Source organism: Alosa pseudoharengus, unplaced genomic scaffold (genome assembly GCF_046254945.1).
Source record: "Alosa pseudoharengus isolate Yale_2024_CS ecotype anadromous, Long Island Sound unplaced genomic scaffold, YU_APseudo_1.1 YU_APseudo_1.1_scf_20, whole genome shotgun sequence".
NCBI lineage: Eukaryota > Metazoa > Chordata > Actinopteri > Clupeiformes > Clupeidae > Alosa > Alosa pseudoharengus.
Genome location: NW_027468664.1, coordinates 18,080,352 through 18,107,051, shown reverse-complemented (window position 1 = coordinate 18,107,051; position 26,700 = coordinate 18,080,352). Strand labels below are relative to the sequence as shown.

The window sequence follows — 26,700 nt, the reverse complement described above, 5'->3', positions numbered from 1 at the left end:
CCAAAGTGACCTGAAACCTCATATATTTCAACCAGTCACTTTTTGCACACGAGGTTAAGTAAAACCCCATGCTTCATGGCACTCAATGCACTAGGCATGGTATCAGGCATTGGCGCAGCCTAATCCGTCACTCATCTATACCCTACGGGCGCAAGGTTATTCCGCAAACCTTATATATAAGAGTAAATGATGAATCAAGAGCCCTGGACGCCCAGAGCAGGTGACAGAACGACCAATTCCTTGTTATGAACATATGGCTAGGACCCGAGACGGATTTGTCCCCAAAGCGGCTAATGTGCTAGTCACTTTGAGCATAAAAGAATTTTCATGCAACGGCCATCGGTGCCAAATCGGAGTTACATAACAACTTCATGATCCCACTCGTCACTCACCCATCCTTCTCCCAGGTATATGGCTCCTTAAGTAAATTCTTGTATAGAGTATGTAAATGGTGTATATATGGCCCTTGTCTGGCCTTTACGCACCACCCCCCTTTGTTACTCGCAACGTCATCCCCTTACTCCTCCGGATTCCTCCGGGCATTCACACTAGCGTGAGAACGGGTGAGCGCGCCGGCCGCAGGCGCGCCACACCGAGGGGACGGGCCGCCATGCTCTGCCTTAGGTTGCCCCTGCTGGCCATTGGGGTCGTACCCGTCCTCGAGCGCTGACCGCGCCACACACCTGCCACACCACTAGGCGGGCCAGGCCCGACGTACGGTAAGTTGGGGTGAGGTGAGCGCTTCTAGTAGCAAGCCTTGGTTATACCTGGCCGGGTTTGGATGGCCTTGCAGTTGAGGGCTAAAACCTCATATAAAATTGAATCAAGATTACTTAATGCGACTTATTCGTGTCAGGTCACAGCCCATAACCCTACTTTTTTACTCTGTCACCTGGGCGTGCAGGCATGTGTCTTGTGAATTACCTGTCAGTGTTGTGTATGTGAGCGTGAGTCAGTGTGCGTGTGTAGAGATGGGTGACTCGCAGGACCCCACCTCTACTCGTACATGACCGGGAGAGGAAACTCCGGGGGAGGAAACTCCTGTTCCTGCTCCCGCTCCTGTTCCAGCATTCGAGCGAGGAAGTCGCTCTCCATTACATGACCCTCGTTGAACTCGTCTTCCATTATTCGTCCCACACTAGTTTGTACTAAAAGAATTCTCTCACTTTCATCCTCCTCACCCCATGGTGTCATTACATTCTGGACCAAGAGCTGTCTAGCAACCACCTTTGAGCAAACTTTTCCACAACATTGAGTAATACAGCAAAACATTCCTACCACTAAGGCTGCTCCTAGCAATAACTTCCCCAGAAATGCTACAATCTTACCCCCCCATGACCCAAAGGTGTCCGTCAGCCACCGGGTTACAGGGGCAAAGATTCCTGAGATATCCGGGATTCCATCAAACGTCAGTCCTTTTCCAGAGTTCTCGTGGGCTTCCTTGTTTACAGCCTTGAGTCTTTTCATTGCGTTTGTGAAGTCGTCCATGTTCTCGCCTTCACCTGGGACGTACGTACAACACGAGTCTGTTCCAACGATCGCGCACACCCCACCTTCCTTTGCTAGTATCCAGTCCACTGCTATCCTGGTTTCCATTGCCATTTTTGTGGTGGCGTTCAACCTCCTGTCAAACGCGTTGAACGCGTCTATAGTGGCATTCATGAACCGCAGGGCGTTGTAGTGGATGTAGTTGATCCATTGAACATTCTTGGCGATGCCTACGGATGCTCCGTAGAAGGGGAGGGCGGCTTCAAATCCGGCGAGTACCTCGTCCCGTGCCTTGAACTGTCTCGGGACGTTGTGGGGTTGTCCGAATACGTCCATATACACTCCATCGTCAGCGTCTCTTCGGCTTCTCCTCAGGTTCCCTTTTATCGGCGTTTGCTGGTTGGCCCCTGGGTTGGTTGAGTTCAATGTTGAGTTGCGTTCTGACCAGGGGACTATGTAGGTTTGCTGGGCCAGGGTGACCCTGGCACACTTTCCTCTCCAGTATTTTGGAAGGGTGTTTCGCAGTCCCCATCGTCTTCCACAGGCCCACCATAAGTCTGCCAGCGGAATATCCTGTTCATACATCCAATTCACGCTCAGCATCGTGGTATTTACTTCGACTCCAATCCCCTTCCCGTGGTCGCTGTTCTCCACCAGGCGGAAGTAGAAGTTGTTGAGTTCGTGGACCCACTTGGCTGCACAGCGTCCTTCGAATGCTCCTACATCCTTCACACCTTCCTTGACTGTGTTTGCCGTGGGGTGTACTTCAAAACACTCGAACTCTACATCCTCTGGAATCTCGTAGAGATGATGGGTTTTCTTTATCACCCTGGTCCCCATGCCTGGGTAGTCCTTCCTGCACCTCGCCTCGTTCTGCTGGAGCTCATGCGCTTTCCCTGTCTGTTTTCCGGATAATGGGCCTATCTTAGTCCATATCTTCCGTAGCTCCTCGCTTCCCAGTCGCACGAGACATCCAAACGGGGAGAACTTGTCTTCTGTGTACTGCTTCCCTGACTCTTGGTGCACTATATCTTCTTCTCCAGTTCCTGGTGCTGGCAGCACTGTCAGCTTTGGTTTCACCGCCGAACACACGTAACACCCTCCTTCTGGTTTTACTGTCTTTGCTGTGTATTTGGCCCATTGCATCCATGAATTATTCTCCCAGGCGCCCAAAGCGCCCGTGGATCTTTTCCTTCTGTTCTTGGTTTGAGTCCCATTAACCTGTTCCTTTTTCAAGACCTCGGGAAGCATGCTTGTACTATTTACATTCTTGCTCTCATTTTTGCTTTGAGTCACTGCATTGTCCAGCACCGGGATGTATTCGTTACTCCCCGATGCTTCTGGTTCTGGTGTGTGTGTCTCATCTCCTGATCCTTCTATGTACAGAATATTGTCCGTGTCTAGGGCACTGTCGTTGAGCATCTCCTCTCCGTCTTCTCGCAGAGAGTCATTGGGGGTGGCATTCTGCACCCCCTTCGTCGCTCTCGTCGTTCTCTGGGGAGCCCGGGAGGGGCCAGTCAAGGGCTTCCTCGAAGCCTCCAGTCCAATGGGTACCGGGGGAACTGCCCCAGTTGGTCCCCTGGAGAATTCGTCTTGTTTCCTTGCTGGTTCCTGGGCGGTCATCCCCGGAGTGGGGGCCGCCCGTGTCGTGCCCTGAGTCCGTCGGCCTCTCCACCACAGGCTCCGCAGGAAGCCGCGAGCCCTGCTGAGGAGGTGTCCGGGGGGGAGGCGTATGGACAGTGGGTAGTCTGAGCGCATCGAGGGCCTTGGCCATTTCTGCGGCAGCTTGCTGTGCTCCACTCTGGTCGTTGGCAGGGGCGTCGGCTGGGTATGGATAATCCCAGTCGGCGTAGAAGTCCCCAAAGTCGATGGTGTCGTTCCCTTGCTGGTGTGATGGTGGCGATGGCGGTGCTTCTTCTTCCGGCCTCGGCGCTTCTTCGGCGTCGTTTCCTGTGAGGTCGGGTGTGTCCGTGGCGTGAGAGCGGGCTGTAGGGTCGGCTGGTGGACCACCGCTGGTTGAGGCTGTGGCAGGTCTGGGTACTTGGGATTGGGGAGTGGCTCCCATCTCAGGTGGATGTCGCCTTCTCCTCCTCGAGCCTGGCTCGGCCCCAGCATCGCCAGCACCTGTAGGCACAGATAGGGGAGGGAGAACAGCAGGCACCCCAGGTACATTGCGCCCAGGGCCATCAGCAGGAGCCGGCAGTATCCTCCGCCTCGTACTCCTACGCGTACTCGGTCCTCCCCTTTGTTCCCCACCACCATCATCCTCCCCGGGGGAGTCTGGTGGGGGTCCTGGCGGGCTCTGGTCCCCGTCATCGTCCTCCGACTCCTCTGGACCTCTTGCTCCTTCTGGTGGCACCGCCCTGTAACAAGAGTTAAGGTGATACCACAAATCTGATCCTTGCACTCTTACCGCCCGGGGGGTAGCCTGGGTCACTCTGTAGGGCCCCTCTGCCCTGGGGTCGAGACACGATCTCTTAAACACCCTCAGGTACACCCAGTCTCCCACTTGGATCGGTCCTGGCTCAGTCCTCTGCTCCCGCGCTCTCTCTCTTCTCTTCTGCTCGTTGAAAACTGCCCTGTGAACTTGAGAAAGCTGTTTAATATAACTGCTCACCTCTTGTTCTAGAATTTCCAGCGGGGGCCTCTGATCCCCTCTGAACCGTGGCGTGGGCATTGCCCGCCCCGTCACCATTTCGTGCGGGGTCAGATGCGTGGTTCGATTTTTTTCACAACGCATTTTCATCAGCGCGATTGGTAGTGCGTCAACCCAATTTAGGTTTGGCAGGTTTGGATCGTCGTGCGCGCTTCGGACGATCTTCGCTATTTTATTCTTCAGCGTTCCGTTCGCTCTTTCGACCATCCCCTGAGACTGCGGGTGGTAAACACAACCAAACCGAGTCTTGATGCACAGCGCCTGTGCAATCTTTTTCCATGTGTTGGCCGTAAACGCTCGGCCATTGTCGCTGCTGATTATTTCTGGGATCCCAAACCTGGGTATCACCTCCCTCGCTAGGAATCGAATCACCGTTTTCTCGTCCTGTCCTCGGCTTGGACAGGCTTCTACCCATCGTGAGTAGCGGCATATTATTACCAGTACGTGTTTGTACGTGTTCACCGTTCGACCCATGTCGATGTAGTCCATTACCAGGTGTTTGAACGGTCCCTCTGGGAGTGGCACGTGTCCCAGGGGCCGTGGTCCTATGCCTATTGTTATGTTGTTTCTGTAATTGTGTGTGGCACAAGTGTGGCAATTTCTTAACACGTAATTGATGCGATCTTGAAGGTATGGGGCCCAGAACCCTTTGTCAAGTATCTGCCGCTTGACCTCCCCCCTTGCGCAATGATCCACATCATGCGCATCATGAATGAGGAGATCAAGGAGCCCACTTGGGGCCACCACCCTTCCGTCATGACTCCTCCACACGCCATTCCTGCCTTTCGACGCACCTCTCTCCTCCCATAACAATGTTTCGGCCTGCGGAGCTGCATTCTGTGCGTCTTTAATAGCGCTAAGCGTGAGTAAAGGATCCACAATTCTAAAGGTTCGTCCGTCAGGTAAGGTTCGGCCCACTGGGGCTTGTATCACTGTGTCGGTTGCTGTGAAATAGCGATCAATTACGCTCGGTGAGTATCTAGCTTCACAAGGCTTGTCGCAGCACTCAGGGCAATTGGCCCTCTGGCATAGCGCGCAACAGGCGGGGTCTACCTGGTGCTCGTGGTCGTCATCACACCATTGGGAGCACCACATACACGTATTGTAGGGGTAGGGGCATTTTGTAGGGCAAGGCATACTGTGTATCGCCCTGTTAAGCAGTATTTTGTGCGGCTCGTTATCCTGTGGGGATTTAGGGGCTGTATTCAACTTCCTAGCCTCTAACGCCGCTTCCTTTGCTGCCTCATCTGCCTGTGCATTCCCTAGGGTAATGTAGTCCTGTCCCTTACAGTGCGCTTTGCATTTGCATATTGCGAGTGTTTTTGGACGCATCATGGCTGCTAACAACAACTGAATTTGCTCTAGATGCTGAATTGGGCTCCCATCCGATTTCTTGAACCCTCTCTGTTTCCACTGGGCGCCATGCACATGGCAAACATTGTGGGCATAGGCGCTATCTGTGTGTACGGTTGCATCCTGCCCTTCTGCTAAAGAACATGCTGCTGTCAGCGCCTTTAATTCAGCTAGTTGCGCTGAACATGGTTGTGTGCACGGTTCGCTCATAACTGTCACAAAGGTTTCTGGACCTTTCATCTGTACTACGCTAAACCCTGCATGCGTCTTGTTGTCATAGTTATGGCTAGAACCATCCACAAAGTAGGTGATTCCTTGTCCTAACGGCTCACTCTGCAGGTCTTCCCTCAGCTTGGAGAAGGCGATTGAGTCCGCCACACAGTCATGTGGCTCGCCCTCATAATCAAGCGGGATGAGATCCGCCGGGTTTCCTGCCGTGTCGCATGCCTTTATAGTGACATCTGGGCAGAGTGACAGATTGTAGTACCTCAACTGCCTCTGAGGCGTCACGCAGAACTTCCCTTGTTCCACTAGCTGCGCTATTGCGTGGCTGGTGTGTACCACCACTGGCCATCCCATGGTAATGTTGGAAGCTTTGACGTATGCCGAATATACTGCTTCAAGACCCTGGAAGCATGGTGGGTAGCCTTGGGCCACCGCGTCCAGCTTTGAGCTGTAGTAGGCGATTGCCTGTTTGCCGCGTCCATGACACTGTGTCTGTGCCACGATCGCGGTCATGTACGCGTCTTTTCCTGCTTCCTTCCTGACCGACACGTACAGATAGAAGGGTCTTCCGTAATCCGGCAGTGCAAGTGCAGGTGCTTGCTGTAGTTCTCCTTTGATGCGTTCAAACGCTTCATTTCCATCCATTGTCCATGTGAGGCGGTTCCTCAGGTGGCTGGTTCCAGCTTGCACGATCATGGCCCGTAGTGGGGCTATCTTTTGTTCATAGCATTCCACCCAGTCGCTGCTGAAACCTATGAGTCCAATGAACGACATCATTTGCTTTACTGTGTTCGGCTTCGGTGCCTTGGTAATTGCTTCAATGTGTTCTGGGGCGATGCCCTTGTGCCCATGCGAAATTCGGCGACCTAAGTAGATCACCTGGGGCTGTGCAAATTGTAGCTTCTTCCTTGATGCTTTGTACCCCCCTTCGGCCAGAACGGTCAGTACGTAGACTGTATCCTTCTCACACGTTTCCTGGTCCGGTGAGCATACCAAGACATCGTCAACATACTGCAGGATCGTGCTCTGGCACACGATGTGTTTTAAGTCCTCCTTGAGCGCCTGGTTGAAAATGTGCGGTGAGTGCTTGAACCCTTGTGGGAGCCTTGTGTACTGGAACGTCTTGCCTTGATATTTGAATGCAAAGAACTCCCTACTCGCGGGTGCCACTCGTATCGTAAAAAATGCTTGAACCAGATCAATGGCGGAGAACGTTGTTGCACTCGCCGGGATGTTGGTCATCAGTACGTTAGCATGTGGGACGTCCGCTGGATAGTCCTCGATGCGTTCATTAACAGGTCTGAGGTCCTGGACCATTCTCCATCGCACTCCGTCTGCCTTCAGTACAGGAAATATGGGTGTGTTGCACCTCGCACTTGGGACTTCCTCTAAGACTCCTGCTCCCAGGAGATCTTCAATTGTTCCTCTTATTCCTTCAGCTGCTTCTGCTGAAATGGGGTACTGTGGTTGGAAAGGCAGCGTCGCTCCTGGTTTCAGTCTGAACTCCACAGGGCTTGCTGACTTGACCAATCCTATGTCACCATCTCCTTGTGACCATACCACAGGCGGCACTTTTCTCAATATTCTCTCTGTTCGTTCGGTGCCTGTCTCTGTCGCTTCTTGTAGCATCATCATTTTCCAGGGGGTCGGTCCCGGCCTCCCTGCCTTTTTATCCGTCTCATTGTCTATGTAGTACTTCTTGTATTCCTCCCACTCTGGGTCAGATTTGTTGATGGGCACATGGTTCTCCTTATCCCAGCATCGATATCCTGCTCCTCCCAGTAGACCATACATGCAGTATGGGTTGCCATAGGGGCATCCCTTAACGTAGGGTATGTCATGAACCTCCTCCGAGGCCATTTGTCCGCCCTGATGGCCTTCCTGGGAGTGTGTTGCTGGTTGTGCTGCCCTTTTCTTGGGGCACCATGACAGCTGTCGCATGTATGTGCTCCACTCCGCATCTTCTTTGCTGAATGGCACATGTCTCGTTTTGTCCCAGCAGCGGCGCCCCGCTCCTGGGAATAGGCGGTAGAGACAGAACCGATTCCCATATGGACACCCTTTAGCATAGGGTATCTCCTCTTTCTCCTGCGGTTCTGTGTCCATGATCTCGATCACTTGTGGGACTCCCCACATGGTGACTGGTCTGTCCAACTTTATCCTGAACATTGGTTCTCCTTCACAGCTTATGGCCGTTTGTAGTCGGTCATTCCCTGTATCTTTCCATTTGATGCACTTGGCCTCGAGCATTACTAGGCCCATTTCTCTTGCTCTGTGACCTCTGGCCACTCTCAGGGTGATGTGTGGCATGGTTCCGGGCATGTTGAAGATTACGCCTAGATCCCATCCTTCCACAAATTTCACCTCAGCGGCTACTCCTTCTTTGGCCACCACTAGTGCGCGTATGTCAAGTGGGATGCGTCCCCACTTACCCACTTCCCTATTCCATTTTTCTTCTCTCTCTTTGTTTGGCGTTTGGTCGAATTTTATCGTACAGTGAAAAGGGCATCTTGGCGTCCTCAACTGAGCATGAAGGCTGTTTATTTGAAAGGCATGCTCGTTGTAGACCACTCGCTCTATGTTTGGTTCCAATCGTCCAATCCAGTAGACCTGGTGAGTTTCAGTTTGAGATGGGGCACTTATTCTTAGGGCCATTTGTGTTGCCAGTCCTGTTATCTGTACTCCTGTTGGGGAACACTCAATTTGGAGTCTTAGGTTGCACAGCGCATCTCGTCCCAATAGGTTGACGGGCGTGTGTTCTGCTATTAAGACTGGTATCCTGATTTCCTTGTCTTCTATTTGGATTGATACTGGGGCTGTCATTGGAATTAGCTGCGTTTTCCCCGAAAAACCCACTGTCTTCATAAACTTTCCTGAAGACCTGGGGAGGTGTTGGGCATCTTTTGGGTGAAGACAAGTATACGTTGCCCCTGTATCCACTAAACATTCTACCTCCATGCCCTCGATTAGAACCTGCAGCATTGGTTCTGCGTCAGCTCCCCTTGTCAGGGCGGGGAACTGACCCTCCCCTGGGTTTTCTGGGCCTCGTCAATTCCAGCTTCCCCCGTAAGGGGAGACTGGACCAGAGGGTGCCTGCATCTGCTGTGGAGCTCTCCCTTGTTGGGGAGCATAATTTCCCCCTTGCACTTGTCCTTGGTTTGCCTGTCCTCCTTGGTTGTTCTGGCCTCTGGCTTTTGTTGGGCAATTCCTGGAGATGTGGCCTATTCCTCCGCATATCCAACATTCAATGTTGTTCCCTTGGTTTTGCTGTCCTTGGTATTGTCCTCTTCCATAGCCTCCTCTGCCTTGTCCTCCTCTCCCCTGGCGGGATCCTCCTCTGCCTCTTGGCTGGTACCATTGTTGTCCCTGTTGCTGTTGTTGTGGGGGTCCATATGGCGCTTGCTGCCATGTCTGCATCATGGGCTGCACAGGCTGTGGTTGCATCATTACTGGCTGCTGCATCATGGGTTGTTGTACCACCGGTTGTTGTGTCACTGGTTGTTGTGGCTGTGGGACGGGGGCTGTAGTGGGCATCACTGGAGCTTGGGTGGCTGCCTTCTTTGCCCCCTTTGCTTCCTGGAGCTGCACATGGGTCAGCTTCCTTATGGTCTCCTTTTCTTGTTGCTCCTCCCTGTCTTTCCCTTGTCTGTACAGAGTTACATGGTGCACTACTGCCAGCCTGAATTCCTCTTTGGGCATGGCTGCCACGCGCCAGTCATTTTCCAACTGTGTTCTCACTTCCTTTGGCAGGGCGTCCATGACCGCTCTCCTGAACTGCATGGTGAGGGGTCCTGAATCTTCTGGCCTTTGTTCCATCCTTATCGTCCATTCCTGCGCTGCCTTTTCCACGAAGGCTGCGGGATTATCACTATCTTTGAGCTTCTCTATCCAGACGGCTGAGGGGCTGTATTGGTTGGGGTATGCTGCCCTCAAGGCTTTCCATACATCATTTCGGACACTGTCGAAACACAGGGCATCCCTGTTGGCATTCATCAACCGCCCTAGGTTCTCTCTCTCCAGTACAGCCTCTGTGTCCGCCTTTCCCAATATCAGGCCGAGTAGATACTTTATGTCTCCCACGGCCAGATTTCGGCCTTGAGTTTCTGATTCTAGCCGACTTATCCATCGGCCCGCACCCTCATGCAGGACAGGGAGTCGTGAAATGAGGCCATTCACATCTGAGTGGGTCCACGGCTGGTAGTGGGCCGTTTGATTTTTTGTTATCAATGGTGCCATTACCACTGTCTCTTCTTCATCCGATTCTTCTGGGATGGCTTCCCTCCTTTCCTTTTCTCTTCTGGTTCTTTCTCTCTCCTTTTTTCCCTCCTTTTCCAATTTTTCCAGCTCCCTTTTGTTTTCTTTCAGGCCTTTTTTCACTCCTCCTTCAATTTCGTTGAGTCCCTTCCGTACCCCTTTTCTGATCTCGTCCAGGCCTTTCTCCACTCCTTTTTTCATCCTGCTGATTCCGAACAGTCCTGTGGCGAGTACACTTGGCGGGATCATCATTGGGAGCATTCCGGCCTTTCCTCTGCATGCCTCTACTTGTCGCTGGTGGGTCTTCACACCCTTTTCTCCTCTAAATGTTCTTCCGCAGCCGAGACACACTGCGGGGTCCGCTTCTTGCGGGACCTGTGGCAGTTCTCTCTGAACTTGCTCTACAAGGTACTGTTCCAAGATACCCAGTCCTTCCTCTTCATCTCCCGCCGACTCATAGTCTTCTCCTGAGCCGACCTGGCTGTCTGCTCCGTCCATGTCTTCCTCTTCGTCTTCCGCTATCGTACTTGGACTGCAGGATAATTTGAAGGTTAGTCGGCGGGCCCCCCTTTTGTCAGAGGACTCTCGTCTGGGTTCTTGATAGCTTTCCCTTTTCTTACTCTCCTGTTTTCTTTTCAGTTCCTCATCCTTCTTCCTTTCTTCCTCTCTGAGCTTTCCTTCCCTTTCTTCTTGCGCTACCATGGTCTTCATTCTTTTCAGGACTTCTGTCATTTCTCTATTTAGGCTCTCGCAGCATTCCCTGCAGGCCTTTTTATACTTGGCATGCTCTGGCGTGCTCCCTGGGCCTGCCCCTCCGTCTCCCCACCTTTCCACCTCTATTATTTCCTCCATAATCTCCTCGGCCAGCTTTCCTTCTTTTGATCCAATTTTTTTAGCGGCTTTCAACTCCTTCAGACCTTCTTCCATTCTCATCATTTTTCTCTCATACCGTTCTTCACTCCCTTGTTCCTCTTTTCTTTTTCTTCGGTGTCTATCTTCTGCTTGTCTAACGGCCTCTTCCACTTCCTTCCCGCATGCCTGGATGTATTCCTTGAGCCTCCGCCAGAGCTCCTTGCACTCCTCCATCACAGGTTCCTTGTCCACCTGCAACCTCACCCAGGCCAGGGTTTCCAGGGCCTCTCCATCTCGGGCCTCTTTCTCCTCCTCCCCTGTGGCCTTTGCCCATTTTTTCATGACTGCCTCCAGGTGGTCCCACAGCTCTTCAAACCACTGTTTCTGTCTTTCTTCTCTCCCCCCAGGGGCCTGCTCCCTCCTTTGGTCTGGGAGGCGTGGGGGTTCGCTCCTTTCAGCTTCCGGGTCACCCGCACCCGTCTTCTGGCTCTCCCAGTAGGGCTTTTGGGGGCTGGTTACCGGAGATCCATTTGTCTCCCAATGTCCTTTTGTGCTTGCGTGGAAGTCACTCACCACCTGCTCTTCCGTAGCTTCTTCTCCTCCTGTCCATTCCCTCCTTCCATCCGGCACTGTGCCCTCCAGGAGGTATTCTGGGATGGTCGTCCCGGTGGGGGATGATGGTGGAGATGGTCGTGCAGACGCCGGCTGGGGTGTTGATGGTCTTGACTGGGGATGAGCCTGCTCTCTTCTTATTCTCTTTATTTCCTTCAGAACCTCCGCGCAGGATCCTTCCAGTGTGATTCCTTTCACTACTAGCGGGGCCTGCACTGCCAGGTGCACCGTTGGGGCCTGTGGTCCATACACTGGTGCTTGTATTGCCAGGGCCCGCGGGTTTCTTTCCTCCAGGCGTCGGAATATCTCCCGCGCGTTATCTTCCTCTCGTGGCACATCCGGGTATAATTTGTCCTTTTCCCTGTATGGGGGAGGACGTAGCTCCTCCATGGGTGGAGCCCCTGGTTCTGATATTTGAGTCAAAGCATCCAGTTCCCTTCTCGTGGGCTGTAGTTGGGGGCACTTTTCTGTGATGGGCGTTGTGGGCGGAGTGTCGGGCGGTGTGTCACTCTGGTCAGCCCTCTGCCTCCTCTTCCTTTCTGATATTTTTGCGAAGGCCTCCAGAGTGTTCAACTCCTTCTCTCTCTTTTCCTGCCTCCGCGTGCTCTTGTCATAGCCTTTGTAGTTCATAATTTTCTCCCTCATCTGCGCGATTATTGTCGGGTTGAGTGATCCTTCCTTTGGCCATGCTGTGTGGTCTCCTTTGTATCTCAGGAACCATTTATGGTTGATGCTCTTTACGTCTTTCTCAGCAATGGCATTCTCCTTTACTACTTCCTCCAGGGGTGTCATTACTCTAGTCGCCATCCTTCTTAGAGGTCCAAACCGTAGTCTCTCCTTTCCTGTTCTGCTATGTCCTTCCGGTCCGTGCAGAACAGAAGATGGTCCTTCTTGTACTGTCTTTCCCTTTCTCTCTTGCACCTGTTCTGGTCTTTTTCTTCCCAATCCAGCCGTAGGTCGCTCACTAAGTATAATATAGAATTCCGCACGTCGTCCCACTCCTTGAAGACAGTATTTAGTTTGCCTCTTCTTTCTTCAAATGTCCTTCCTTTATCGTTCACTGCGCTCAGGCTCCACCCGTTACTCCCGTGCTCGGAGATCCTTATCGTCCACTTCTCTTTTATTTTCAGATCACCTGATGTAGCTCCTCCTTCACTTCCGGCTGCTTGGGGCTGTGGCTCCTCCTGCTTCCTCACTGGCAGGCTATTAGGGGTTAATTCCCCCAACAAAGAAAGTGTTGCTTTTAGGTCTATGTCGTCTCGATACTTGCACCTATACGGGAATTTGCACTCAAAGGGGACTTCACCCACGTATCCTACGTATTTTTGGCCTTTTCCGTCTCTGACGCTTATCTCCCAGTCGTGTTCGTCGTATTCAACAATATCTATGGCCCAGAGCACGTTCTGCTGTCCCTGTTCCATATACTTCTTAGAATCCTTTCTGTCCTTATCCTGAGTCTCTGCCGGTTTGATGTGTCACTTTCCTCTTAGATGTCAGCGTCTTTGGTGAAATGGTAGACCTTATTGCCCCACATAGACTTGAAGTAGTCTTCTTCAAACTCCCTGTCTTTTTCTTCCCTATTGCTGAACTTGAGGGAGTCCTCTCTGTCTTGCCTCTCTCTCTCCCTCTGGCACCTGTTCTGGTCCTTTTCCTCCCAGTCCAGTCGGAGGTCGCTTACCGTATACAATATGGTGTCCCTTACTTCTCCCCAATCTTCAAGGACCGTATTTAGTTCAGCTCTTCCTCCCTCGAGTACCTCCCCTCTATTGTTTATGGCGCTCACGCTCCACCCCCTTTTCCCGCTTTCGGCGACCCTTATCGTCCACGTCTCTTTTATCTCCGAGCCGCCAGATGTGGCCCCTTCCTCACTCCCGGCTACTTGGGGCTGTGCTCCCTCCGGTTCTTCCTGCGGCAGGGTAAAAGGGGTCAGTTCATACACCAGGGGAAGTGTTGCCTTCTCGTCTATTTCGTCCCGGTATCTGCACCTGAAAGGGAATCTGCACCCAAAGGGGAACCGCCCTACGTACCCCACTTGTTCTTGATCCTCTCGGTCTCGGATGCTTATTTTCCAATCGTGTTCGCCGTACTCAGTGATATCTATGGTCCAGATTACGTTTTGTTGCTGATGTTCCATATACTCTCAAAGCCTTTCCTGGACCTAGCTACTGAGTTTCTGAGCTTTTGCTAATCTGATGTATCGCTATCGTCACTCCTTGTGTCCATAGGCGTTCCTAACTCTAATGGGTAAGCTTTCCCTATCAGGTATTCTACTTTCTCCAGTAGCTCTGCGTAACTATGGCACCTATATGCCCCGCTCACTAGGCCCTCTCGGTTTCTTGTAAATACGCACCACTTATTATCCCGCTGTCGAATGAAAGTGATATGCCACTTACTTTCTAAGTTCATTCGCTATTTATGGGCGTTACTCTGTTTATTCTCTCTAAATTCTGACTTTTATCTTATCCTTATAACTATCCTCTTTATTTTACCAACGTTATTTTATCAGCGGGGACTTTGAGTCCTTACCTTTCTTTTCAATAATATTTCTTCACTCAAAATTACCTTTTAACCTTTTATTTTGTTTTTTCACAAAGTACATTTATTGGCTTTATTTCCTCTTTTATTTATTGAAGCAAGTACAAAACCTTTCACTTTTAAGCAAAATCAGCAGATTACAAGTTTTTGTTAAGCAGTTATTATGGAATTTTATTCAGCTAAGCAGTCGTTATAGAGGTCTTGCAGCAGTACCTCCCCCTTCTTACTCTTCCCTAGTTATTTGTCCTTCTCCTCCTTGTAGCTGGAGAATCTCTCTCAAACTTGCGCTTTCTGCCCTCAGGTGGGGCAAAGAGCTGGTCAACCACTGGCCTTGTGTTTACCCCCACAAACTTTCCTACCTGCTCTATCACTGTCTGCAGGGCCAATGGTGCTACGCGGGTGCCTAGCCTGGAGTGGGTTCCTCCGTATTTGTCAAACTGATCAATGTGAACTGAATACTTGTCCCTGCTGTTTCCTTCCTTGTTCCAGAATATTGACACTGACAAGGACCCTCTCATAAAACTGGCCAGCCTACCTCTGTCTCGGCCCACTATCTCCCTCACCTCCCGCTCTATATCCTGCACTGACTGGGGCTCAGCCGGGCCGTGAACCTCTCCCTGCGCTCTCTCTTGCTCTGGCTCCTGCTCAGGCTGAGACACAGTGGGGCTTTGGCTTGGGCTATACTGGGGATTGGTTGGGCTGTAGCTTACAGAGGGTGGTGGGTTATATCGGGGAGTGGCTGGGCTATTGACTATACGGAATGGGCTGTGGATCAACTGGTGGGATACGGTGTTACCTGGATAGGGAGTTGGAGCTCTCACTGGACCCCCTTGATCTGACTCCTGGCGCCCCTCTTCTTCTGACCCTAAGCTGCTGTAGCCTGTCTCTGGTGGGGCACTGGCTTCCCCCTGTCCAATGTCTGCCTCTATCTCTCCCACACTACTGTTTGGGGTGAACTCCTCTGAGGAGTCTGTGTCGGGCTCTCCTTCACCTGAATCGTCAGAAACTTCAAGGCGGTAAAGGATTTCTCCTAGGGTCTCTGGCCTATGGTCTCTCACAATCCTAAGCTTGGGCACCGTTGCTCTAGCACGGGGCTCGGGGGGGGCATCTGCAAAAACCTCCAGCAGCTGCAACAATCTTCTTATGTTCAGACTATGGTTGTTATGCAACCTTCTTATGAAAATGCCCGCAGCCGCTTCGATTATGTGAGTCTGACGTCCGTCTGTCAGTGTGACGATCCTCCTTCCCTCGCCGAGCTCCTCTACCTCAAATGTGTATGTGTACTTGCCTTGCATCTATTGTGGGCCCATGCCCAGGCAACAAAACAAAACACAACGGCGCACACTCAGCTTTTACAGAAACAACAACAAATTATGATAAAATATGTTTTGTTCATCACCTTTTTTGTTCAGGACGTTTTTCTACACATTTTAACTCACAGCTAATATTGCAGTTTACCTATTAACCCGTTCTTTTCTCTGAGACACACATATATTTTAGGGCAGCCCGTGCTCCCTTTACACAAAATACTATTTTAGTTTTCTCCTTGAAAACTAGATTTCCTCCTTGGAAATCAAAACACTATTTCAGTTTTCTCCTTGAAAACTAGATTTCCTCCTTGGAAATCATTACATGGCCATTTAACTCAGTTTTCTCCTTGAAAACTATTTTTAACCGGTTTTCACAATCACAACACGCTTTTAAGATCAACAGTACAACCCAATCTCTGTCTTGTGTCTCCACTATTCTTTTGAGGATTCTGGTAAAACACCCCTTCCCGGCCTACCCACCGACTCCCACAGTACAGCTCTCCTAATAATAAGCAAAACGCTTACCTTGTTTTGGGCCCTGAGAGCTGCACTGGAGAAGTCTGCTTCACCCGGGACGGAACTGTTTCCCCTGTTGAATCCTTTCAAATCTCGGTAGGAACCTCCAGATCTGTAGTGGAAATTATCCACTTCCCGAAACCTCCAATCCAACTAGCACTCTGATGTCAAAGACCCGAAGGAGAACACCAAGACGAGAAATGCTGAAGACTGTTGATCTTTTATTCACCGTATTGCAGTGATGATACAATCCAAACGATGTCAGGACTGAACCGTCAGGCAAGAGAGTGATGAGTTGCAGCTGCTACCCCGATGAGATCTGATCTGAATGTGCCTGAGCTCTCTCTTTTATGCTCTCAGGGGCCTGAGAGGCGTTCCTATCATCAGGAGCGTCACCAGGCCCCTTCTAGCCAATCAGAACGTTTTGGGACTTGAGATATTGGTGGAAACTCCTTCTCATACAAACATTAAAAAATGTGTGTTGCTAGGCAGAATACATGTGATCAAGTTCTATGTGTAATCTGTTGCCAGGCAGGGTATGTTTTGATTTGGTTCTATGTGTCATCCCAATTTTGGTTTCACTTCCCCTCCCTGGAAGGTCCCTGCATCTCCTCTTCTGCTAGCCCCTTCTATTTATGCCCTTCTGGTAAGCACCTTTCTCTCCCAGGCCCTGTTTTTACTTTCACTCTTAGCCTTTGACAGCTCAGTCTCATGACTTCCAGTAAGTGTTGCATAACAGTTGCACAAACAACACCTTTATAGTAAATGGAATGTTTTCCAATAAACCAGCACACACACACTCACGTATTATTATTATGTCTAGATAAAATCACCACATTAGCTTTACCTAAAATGGTAAATGGACACCAGATTCTCCACTAGCCACACCCACTCCTCACTCTCCTCACTCTCCTGCCTGATTGACCTGCACCTGTGTCCAATCAGACTCTCTCCTGATTTAAACCCCGTCTCCTCTCACTCTGTCTGCTCTCATCTCGGATGGCACAAAGGACACCTGAGAGTGTCTTCTCAGCAGGACTCCTCTACCCAGAAGATCAATTCCTGGTCTTCCTCTCCTACTTCACCCCCACACCTGCTCCTGCATCTTCCTGGTCTCCTTCTGGATCATGTTTAGTTATGTTTTCAGATCTTTTGTGCTTTGAACTCTTCAGTTACTCGTTAAAACCTTGGATGTGTGCTTGTGCTCGAGCTGTAAAACCCGCAAGGGCTACGTACTTCTCGGTTTGCTCGTTTGAAATAAAGGCTGACTTGTTTTGAACTTGAACTTTGAGACTGTCCTGAGTCTGTGTGCCCTGACAAGTCATCTTATGTTTTTTTGTATAACAGCCAAAGATTCCTAAATGTATTCCTAAGCTTTAGGCTGCAGAAAGAGATGGAGAGAAAACAGATTGGCATACATAAAGGAGGAAGTGGCATATGGACTAACCCTAGATGTTAAAGCCACATGTGTTCCCCTTGGCATGAATTTTCAACATTATTTAGCATTAAGTGCGTGTTTAACCCTGTGCATGTAACATTGTATGTGTGTTAAAACCATATTATATATAACTACAGAGTGTGATTAAGTCCCGCCCTCCATACAAATGAATGGCGGAGGCCAGGCTAGTAAATCTGGCCAATTCATAGTCAACACCATATTGAATACTGGGGCTCGGATTCAGCGCCAGTCGACTCTGACCATGCGCCAAGTTCCAAAGCTGGAAATGACGCATGGACCAACGTCAATGCGTCATTCTGTAAAAAGAGAGTCGTCTTCCAGTTCAGAGGGTGGCGATAATGCACATACCTTGCTTGCCACATAACAAGAAGAAGAAAAAGTTGCTCGGGAACGCCCATGGAGTCTGAGTGGAGTCTGGGCACTTGAGTGGAGTTTGGCTGTAGCCGCCAGATAGGTACCTGCCCACCAACATGTACGCGCATGAGAGCTTGTGCCCAACACGGACTTCCGTGCACGGAGCTGGTTCCAAATGCTCCATGCGGCGCCATACTTGAAAATGGCGTATGCTAACATGCCGAAGCTAATCTGCACGCTCTTGACCCCGTGGTTAAACCACATGACAACAGGGGTCACGCTCCATAACTGCAACATCAATGTTTGGCTATAGTGCAATACCAGGCATTCCGGTCAATGGTAGAGACGCCAATTTAAATATTGAAAATCAGTGTGGCATCAAGATGAAACTGAACCATTTGCCTACAAAGCTAACCAGCATCTTTCTCGTTGACGAACAAGCTCATCAGCTATGTTTGCTCGACGGAGAACCCATCCCAAGAAGGTCACAGACCGCTCGCGCCCTTGTCCAAGTGCCCTTGACCTTACCGAAAGCCTACGCATGCCAGTTATGTATCCACCAGCTGCCTGCCTGCAGCCTAGGCTACTTCCAAAACTCCAAAGCTGCTTGCTGTCAGATTTGGTTCCGAGGACACAAGTTGCCTATTGTGTATCAACAACACTCAATAACAGTTTATGTGATGTGTTAATCAATTAAATTCCCAACAATTTGACAACAGCTAGTTCTGGAGTAGGCTATTCAACTAGCCCACTTGCTTGCGAGACTCAGGCTGCGCAGTCGGCACCAGCTTCCTTATGTGGGTTTTGGGTTGCCAGGTTTTAGCCTATGACAAAACGGTTGAAATTGTATCATGTGTATGTGTAGGGTATTTTATACACAGTCTGGCAACCTGGGAGATGTCAGACTAACAGAAAAAATGAATGGATCAATGATTTTAAAATGAAGTTTGAAACACGGGAGAAACCCGGGAAAAACAGGATTGTTGACAGGTATGTTACACTCACTCTTTCTCACTCGCCTACTCTCTCTCATGCTCCGATTACGTCACTAACTGGGGGATGGAATGGGCACTGATTAAGTCACCTAAACATGATGGAGGCAGGCTCATATACAGGCACCTTGGGTCCTTAGACTGGTAGCTTGCTTGTTACTCTACTGCTAGCTCTGTTGTGATGTAGCAGCGATTTGGGTACTGTTTTGGAGTGTTAAGGTATGTCAAAAACATGTGTTCCTCTCGTTTCGATACGACAGACTCCCAATTTTCCAAGATTGTATGGATGAAGTTTTGGGACAAACCATACTCAGCTCCCACCTCCATGCCTTTACATCGGTGGATTTAAACAGGATGGCCGAGAGTGGATGGTCACACATGCTCACAGGATCCTGAAAATGGAGATGGGATCTCCCCTACCACACCGAAGTTCCTGCACAAAGAGGTTTGAGGCTAGGAAGAAAGAGCAGAGGCTTTTCGGTCTTTTCTTCCCAGGAGATCTTGGCCTGCTCCAGCTCACCTGCACCCTGGCAAACCTGATTTCTCCCAGGCAGCTGACGCAAGATCTGGGGCACCAGTGTGGTCGGCGGCAGGCAACTGGAGACAGCAGCCTCCCCCTGTGGCGCAGGCCTCAAACCAGAGCCCTGTGAACCAGAGGCCTAGTTTGTGGAATCAAATAGGCCTACATATTCTTTCCCAACACAGGAAGTTCCTGAGGTTCGCCTTCGAAGGTATGACCTACAAATTCCAAGTTCTACCCTTTGGATTAGCGCTCGCTCCCCGTATTTTTACAAAGTGTGTGGAAGCAACACTGTCAAAACTGCGAGAGAGGGGAATATGGGTGATGGCGTATATAGACGACTGGCTTCTATGTGCCCACTCAGAGCAGCAGGCTACATCTCACACAGCACTGCTCATGTCTCATCTTCACAACTTGGGCTTCGGAGTAAACTATACGAAGAGCTCCCTCACCCCCTCGCAACAAGTAGTTTTTCTGGGTTCTCAGACAGTGGAAAAACTAATCTGTGTTTACAGTGGGTATGCTGATGGGCAGCATAACCATGTGCAAAGTCGTAACAACAGATGCTTGGGGCGCTCTGTTGGAGGGTAGAGGAGTAAGGATGCTGTGGCCACTTCACCTGCAGTTCATATCAATTACTCCTGGCAGTTTTCCTCGCCCTTCTCCAGGGCCATCATGTGCTAGTGAGGACAGACAACACTACAGTGATACCCTATGTGAATCTTTTGAGCATGCTGTTTTGGGGGTGAGCACCTGAAGGTGCATTACAATGAATTTTGCCTTTAGGCCTGTGCCGTCCTCGATATGTCTGCTAATATCCTGACGGCCAGCTAAACTTTTCCCCCACACCAAGACTCTGAAGATTACTGTAATTCTAGTTCCACAGGTTTATTGGCGTTCGAGAAAATGTGAAACTGCAACATACAAAAAAGGCAAGGACAAATTAGCGCCATGCCATTCAACCTCGATTACACATGAATAAAGGCTTTACAAACATACAATCACTTTAAAAATGAATAATACCTCTACACAATATCAAAAAACAAAGTATACATACCGACGATGCTATGCCAGACACAAGATGTTGAGAGATGCGATTGGATATGCATGAATCTAACACACTGAACACATCGCTAAAAATGTGCTTTGAGTTGTTTGAGTGTTTACTTCCTAACTACGGGTCAAGACATAGGACATTTACAACAACGCGATCTCGCGTGAACATGACCAGAATAGAAACACATTAGGAATCTCACAGTTAAAAGTAAAGCATATTTAACTTCTGAAACTTAACTTAACTTAATGACATTTTCCTACTCGTAACAAAACAAGGCCCATTTCAGATAGCCAGTGTGGCAACCGGGGCGCTTTCTATATATTCCATAGTGAGATGTCGAGAACTCCATTCTCTGAACCAAATTCTCAGTTGCCTGAACACATCTCTTGAATCGATCAATCGCAAAACCATAAACAGTTTTTCACATATAAAACACAATTTGCAGGTCCCATAGACTCTTTTTGCAAAAATCTCATGCAATAAAACACATTTTGCATTGTGATGCACTTGTGATGCATAATGGTAACACAAGTGGCAAAAAGTAAACACAAAGAAAGCAGAAATGCCATAATGTTAAACACAATGACTCAAAACTGATCACACTTTCAAATGAGGTGACACAACCAAAATAAGCTAGTTCAGAGTGTAGACAGGTTGCTGAACAGTGCAGGTTCATATCAGCAATGGACAGAAACTATCAGTGAGGCCTTCAGAGTACATTGTAGGGTGAAGACTGCAATGTACTTCTCATTTACAGTACTGAAATGCCTGTCTTTTCCGGTATACAGTTTTTCACTTCCACTATCCACCTTTTTCTCAAAACTGTAATCACAAACCCCCATTCTCAATACTTTATATTCACTGGATTTACAGTTGTCAATATTTTTATGTATAATGACTGCCTAGTAGTGTTTTCATTTTGACTGCTTTGTGAGATAATCTGAAGACAGTGTTTGGGTTTGAGGACAAGTACAACTGTTTTGAGGCGATTGTTCAGTTTTGCAGAGGTTGTCAGAGGTTTTGTGAATGTAGTTTGAGATTTAGGGGTTGTGTTTACAGTTTTGAGAAAAGGGTGGAAGGTTTCAAAAAATGTGTTTTAGAAATTGTGTACTGTAAAACTGTAATGTGGACTTTAAAGCCCCACAAGTGTAACTACAAACTGATCACACTTGAAACAGATGTGGCAAATATAAGTATACTGGTCTGAAGAGTCAGTGATGTTTGTGTGACTGTGTCTTTCAAGTATAAAAACTCTTTCTGAAAATGAAGTTTTGCTTCTGTTTGCTCTACACAGAGCAAACAGAAGCATGTTGCTTTTGGTGAGTTCTAATAGTTAGTTTTTCTCGTTTGCTTTGATGCACTTAATGAAACTGGATCCACTTGATTTTGAGCTTTACCTTCTTAGCATAGCAGAAGTCATCTCTTGCAAATTATTTAACACATTTTCATTGGTTTAACTCATGTTTCACATCCTTTTTCAAAACATTTAACACAGTTCTCATACAAAGACTCCAAACTCCATTGGATTAACTGTGTGTAACAAATGGAAAACATTTATCCACAGCTAATAGATATTGCTTGCAAACTTATGAACTTGTAATGTCAATGTGTGAATCTCCTTTGCACAATTCTTCAATCAGCAATATCCTTCATTATCCATAAGAGATCCCATGTCTGTTCTGTGTTGCTATTTAGAAGTATGAATCTAAGGCACTGTATTGCCTATTTGGTGAAGAAAACAGTACAAAAGTCCAGGTGTTTACTCTATTTCAATGAAAAATGACAAGTTGTAGTTCAGTGTATGAAATGTGTCTTGTCCAGGTGCAATGGTAGTTACATCTTGGGAGGAATGAATACAATACATTCCATATTCAATACATTTTGTCTTTCCATAGTTTTTCTGATACCAGAAAAATGAGAAAAATGAAAATGGCACAGACATAGCAAAAATTAAGGCTAAAACTCCTCATTTTGAGAACGGTGTTTTGTTGGGCAATGTGTAATGATTGATTGAAAGTGAACAGTGATTTGACTACAAGTTGTGTTGTTTGATGGCAAAATCTGCTTTTGCTGTGTGTTTTAAATGTTTTGAGAGTGTTAGAATCTTTTCCAGACAAAACGTGTCATTTTGACCATGAGAGCCACTGTTTCGGCCTGTGTGTTAACTGTTTTAAAAATACGGCGTTTGAGTTGACTGCTGCATCAAAGCAATCAAAACTGTAAAAGGGTTACTTCTCCGTCCCTGAACTGGATGCTCAGTGAAAGTGAGAGACGCCTTTCTTTTCTAAAATGTATTTGATTGATTAAAGCTTACCATGCCTTTCTTACTGTTGAGTTGAGCTACAGTTTTTCTCGATCGTTTTGATACCTGTGTCAACTCTGAAATCACGCTCTCAAAACAGTTAACACCCGTGTCTGAACAAAAGCACTCTGGACAAAATAACACATTTTGCTTGCAAAAGGCTGTTACTCTCTCAAAACACTTAAAACATGCAGCAAAAGCAAATCTTCCCTTCAAACACTACAACTTGTTGCCAATTAAAAAACACTCTTTAATCAATCATTACACACTGGACAACAAAATGCAAAATCTAGTTCTCAAAATGAGCATTTTTGCTATGTCTGTTCCATTGCTTTCTCATTTTTCTGGTATCAGAAAAAAACTGTGAAAAGACAAAATGTACTGAATAAAAAAATAATTTATTCATTCCTCCCAAGATGTAACTGCCATTGACATGTAAGACGTACAGTAAATACATAGCAAGATACAGTAAATTTCATTGAACTACAACTTGGTCATTTTTCATCTAAATAGACCTACAGTAAACACCTTTTGTACTGTTTTCTCCACCAAATAGGCAATACATTACTTTGTCTAAATGTGCATTAGATGATACTTGCCTAAATAGCAACACAGAACAGACATCTCTTATGTATAATGAATGATTGCTGATTGAAGAATTGTGCAAAGGAGTTTCACACAGGTGTATCAGAGATTCAGACTTATGCAAGGAATATATACCACCTGTGAAAAGATGTTTTCCTTTTGTTTAGCATGGGAAAACCAATAGAGTTTGGGGCTTTTGAATGACACCTGTGTTAACTGTTTTGCAAAAGGGTGTGAGAAATGTGTGAACCTAATGAAAATGTGTGAACACATTCGCAAGAGATGAATTCTGCTGTGCAAAGAAAGTAGTCATGAAGATCAAGTGGGTTCCAGTTTACTTAAGCAGGTAAAACCAATCGAGAAAAACTGTAAATCAACTCTCATGGCAATTTAAATGTATTTGTAAATTGTAATGCCCAAGGAAGGATTGTGTATTGTTGCATCTCTTACTGATGATGTGATGACTGCCTTGAACGCTGTAACAATGCAAATTTCTCCTTTGGGAGACAATTAACGGATTACCTTATCTTATCTTAATGAATATGAAAAATATGGCAGTCTAAATCATGCTGATTGCAAAGTATCTAACTTTGAATATAATCTATCAACACTATCTAAACAGAGTTTATCACTGCACTACCAAAATAGGCAGAGAAAGAAGACTGTTTTAAGCAGAAATTAATATCTATCTCTGCCTGATATTAGTGATGTGGGTCTGTGTTCAATGTTGTGTTTTTGAAGGCTGTATAATATCTGGGCCTGTGAATGAGACCAACACTGGACCAGCAGGAGGCACTGTGCTCCTGCCCTGTTCCTGTACTGACCTACACACTAAACCTGAGCAGTTTCTGTGGAGTTTTACCAACGACAAATGGTATTTCGAGGTTATTGTAAACTGGGGTGAAGCTGAGGAGAAGTGGTACAGTGGTAGGGGGTAGATATTCCCTGTGTTCAAAAGTCATTAGTCCCTTTGATTCTGTCTCTAGGAAGTGACTTACGCTACTGTAGTCAAAAGGAGCTCAGCCAGACCTGCAGCCAGAGACACACACACTCAGGACATCACAGAGGATTCCAGTGTAAAAGCAGGAGTACGACCAACCAGACCTCACAAAACAAAACACACACAGCCACATCAGCCACACGTTACAATGTTGCTATGCTATGTCATCTGTCAGATCGCAGATTTGTAGCTCTGATGCAATGTGTGACTTGTAATTTAAATTTCACAAAGAGTTTGGCAAATTAATATACAAGCATAAGAGAAGTTCAGAAACTGGTGTCAACGGGATGCTTTCCAAACGGACCTGCAGGTTAGGTTCACCCAGGAACCAAGGAAACTGTTTTTTAAGCAGATGATGATGCAACTGATGAACACTGTAGAGGAAGTTGCTACATTTCAACCAAGTTCAAGTAGAGAACCGAAAGTAGCATATCTCTCATTTACACAGTTTACACATCACCTCAGAGAAAAGAAGTGTTAAGAAGATTTTAGTGAAGAAGATTGTAGTGAAAGCTATCTGCCATCAGAGGAATCAAGGTGAAATGAACAACCAAGAGGACCCAGAAGTGTGAAGAGGAAGTAGGAAACATGTCTGATATAATCAGTGATGTTTGTGTGATTGTGTCTTTTTTGTCAAATCTGATGATGAAGCTCTGCCTCTGTCTGCTTTACACAGCTCTGCAGGTCACTGTTGGTGAGTTCTAATATTTCATACTGAGAGTGTGCAGGTGTGTATGTGTAATTGATGGAAATTTCTAATAGATTTAGATCATATATTGCGTGTGATCAATCCATTTATTCTAGGTTGCCTTTTAGCAACAGATAAAAAATAGCCCATTAGGCTAACTCAGGCTTATTTACAGTACTTAGGCTAATTTATCTGTTAGTTAATGAGCACTTATCAAATAAATAAGCAAACAAACAAACAAATAAATAAATAAGCCTCACAGTATTTTGTATTTGCATGTAAATTCCCAACAAGTAATTTATGAGTAAACGAGTAAAACTGTTTGTCAGAAGTATCCATGCAATTCATTTTCCAAAATGAATGTGCAGTCAAAAGTCATGCAACTCCAATAGCCTCCTATGCTATTAGTACCTGGGTGCATATCAGTTAAGGTGAATTACATGCAATCATTTTGCTCAGGAACATCTCATGAGCACTTTCAAATCACTCATTTTGTATTCCATAGATGTGTTTGTGTACTATGTTGTTTCTGCAGGTTGTATAATATCTGAACCCGATGAGATCACCAGATCCCCAGGAGAGTCTGTTCTCCTGCTCTGCTCCTGCACTGACCTGCAGACCAAACCTGATGAGATTCAGTGGAGTTTTACCAGTGAAATGGCAGATTATCATTATTATTATTATTATTATTATTATTATTATTATTATATTGACTGGACATCTGAACCCAGAAGAAAAGAAGTGTTTCAGTGGTAGAGTCTAGACATTCAGCAACAGCTCTCCAGGAAACGCATCCCTGCTTTTGTCTAACGTGACTGAAGAGGACCAGGGAAAGAGGAAGTATCAGAATAATCACAAATCTTTTTTTAACTGTTGATTTTTGCCTAATTATCATGACAAATTATATTATTAAGTGTCACTGACTGGTTTTCTCATGAGTAACAGTAGGAGGAGAAAGCATTGGAGAAGGCTGTAAATTATATGAGCCTAAAAATGAGACCATCACCAGATCTCCAGGAGAATCTGTTCTCCTGTCCTGCTCCTGCACTGACCTGCAGACCAAACCTGATGAGATTCGGTGGGTGGCTGGACCTAGAAGAAAATAAACGTCATTCAGTGACACTTCTCCAGGAAACGCATCCCTGCTTCTGTCTAACCTGACTGAAGAGGACCAGGGAGAATACACGTGTGTGATTGAAACCAATCAATGTGGAGGAAGCAGAGCAATCACACTCATCATTGAAAGTAATCAGTTACATTTTGTATGTTAATTTTTGCCTAATTATCACATTCATTTTTAAAGGTAAAACAGTAAGTTTGTTTCTGTGTGCTGCCTGTGTGCCTGTGGAATCTTTGTAAACTATCATGTAAAGTTGACTTCTGAAGTTGTCGTCTCCACAGAACATCCCAACACCACAGGATTTCCCAGCATGCATCACTCACACTTTGATGTTGCTATACTTCGGCGTGATAACTAATATTCTAACTCTGTACTACCCACACCAAAGAAAATGCTAAAGAGGGGACCAAACAACATAAAAAAAACAAAGATGACATGAGGTCAGTTACAGAATGATGTGGTTGCATTTCTGTTTTACCATATTTAGTTTGATAATTAGAGATGCTATTTATTAATTTACATTGACACACTATTAATTCATTTCTTATTCTTTCCGTGTGATGAACTCTGTTAGAGTGGACAGTAACCCAGCTTGACCAATAGGCTACAGACTTGGACACTTCTGGCCAAACTGTACTTCATGCTCACGATGCCGTCCCGCAAGAGCTGATTACTGTGCATTTACTGTATTTAATTGTATTTGTCCAACACATTTGTTTTAAGAGTGCAGAAAGGCTTTATAATGCAAAGAACTTATATTATCAGGCACTTCTTTATGACAAAGAGTTCATCACAAACCAACATTACAATGTATTCTCCATC

General features: G+C 47.2%; 1 long non-coding RNA gene across 1 annotated transcript; it reads left to right on the top strand.

Moving 5' to 3' along the window:
• Positions 1-24,515: 24,515 nt before the first annotated feature.
• LOC143136653 (uncharacterized) lies at positions 24,516-26,700 on the top strand. Its single transcript, XR_012989369.1, has 4 exons — positions 24,516-24,764; positions 25,294-26,003; positions 26,160-26,318; positions 26,453-26,700. It is a non-coding gene; the product is annotated as an uncharacterized LOC143136653 (long non-coding RNA).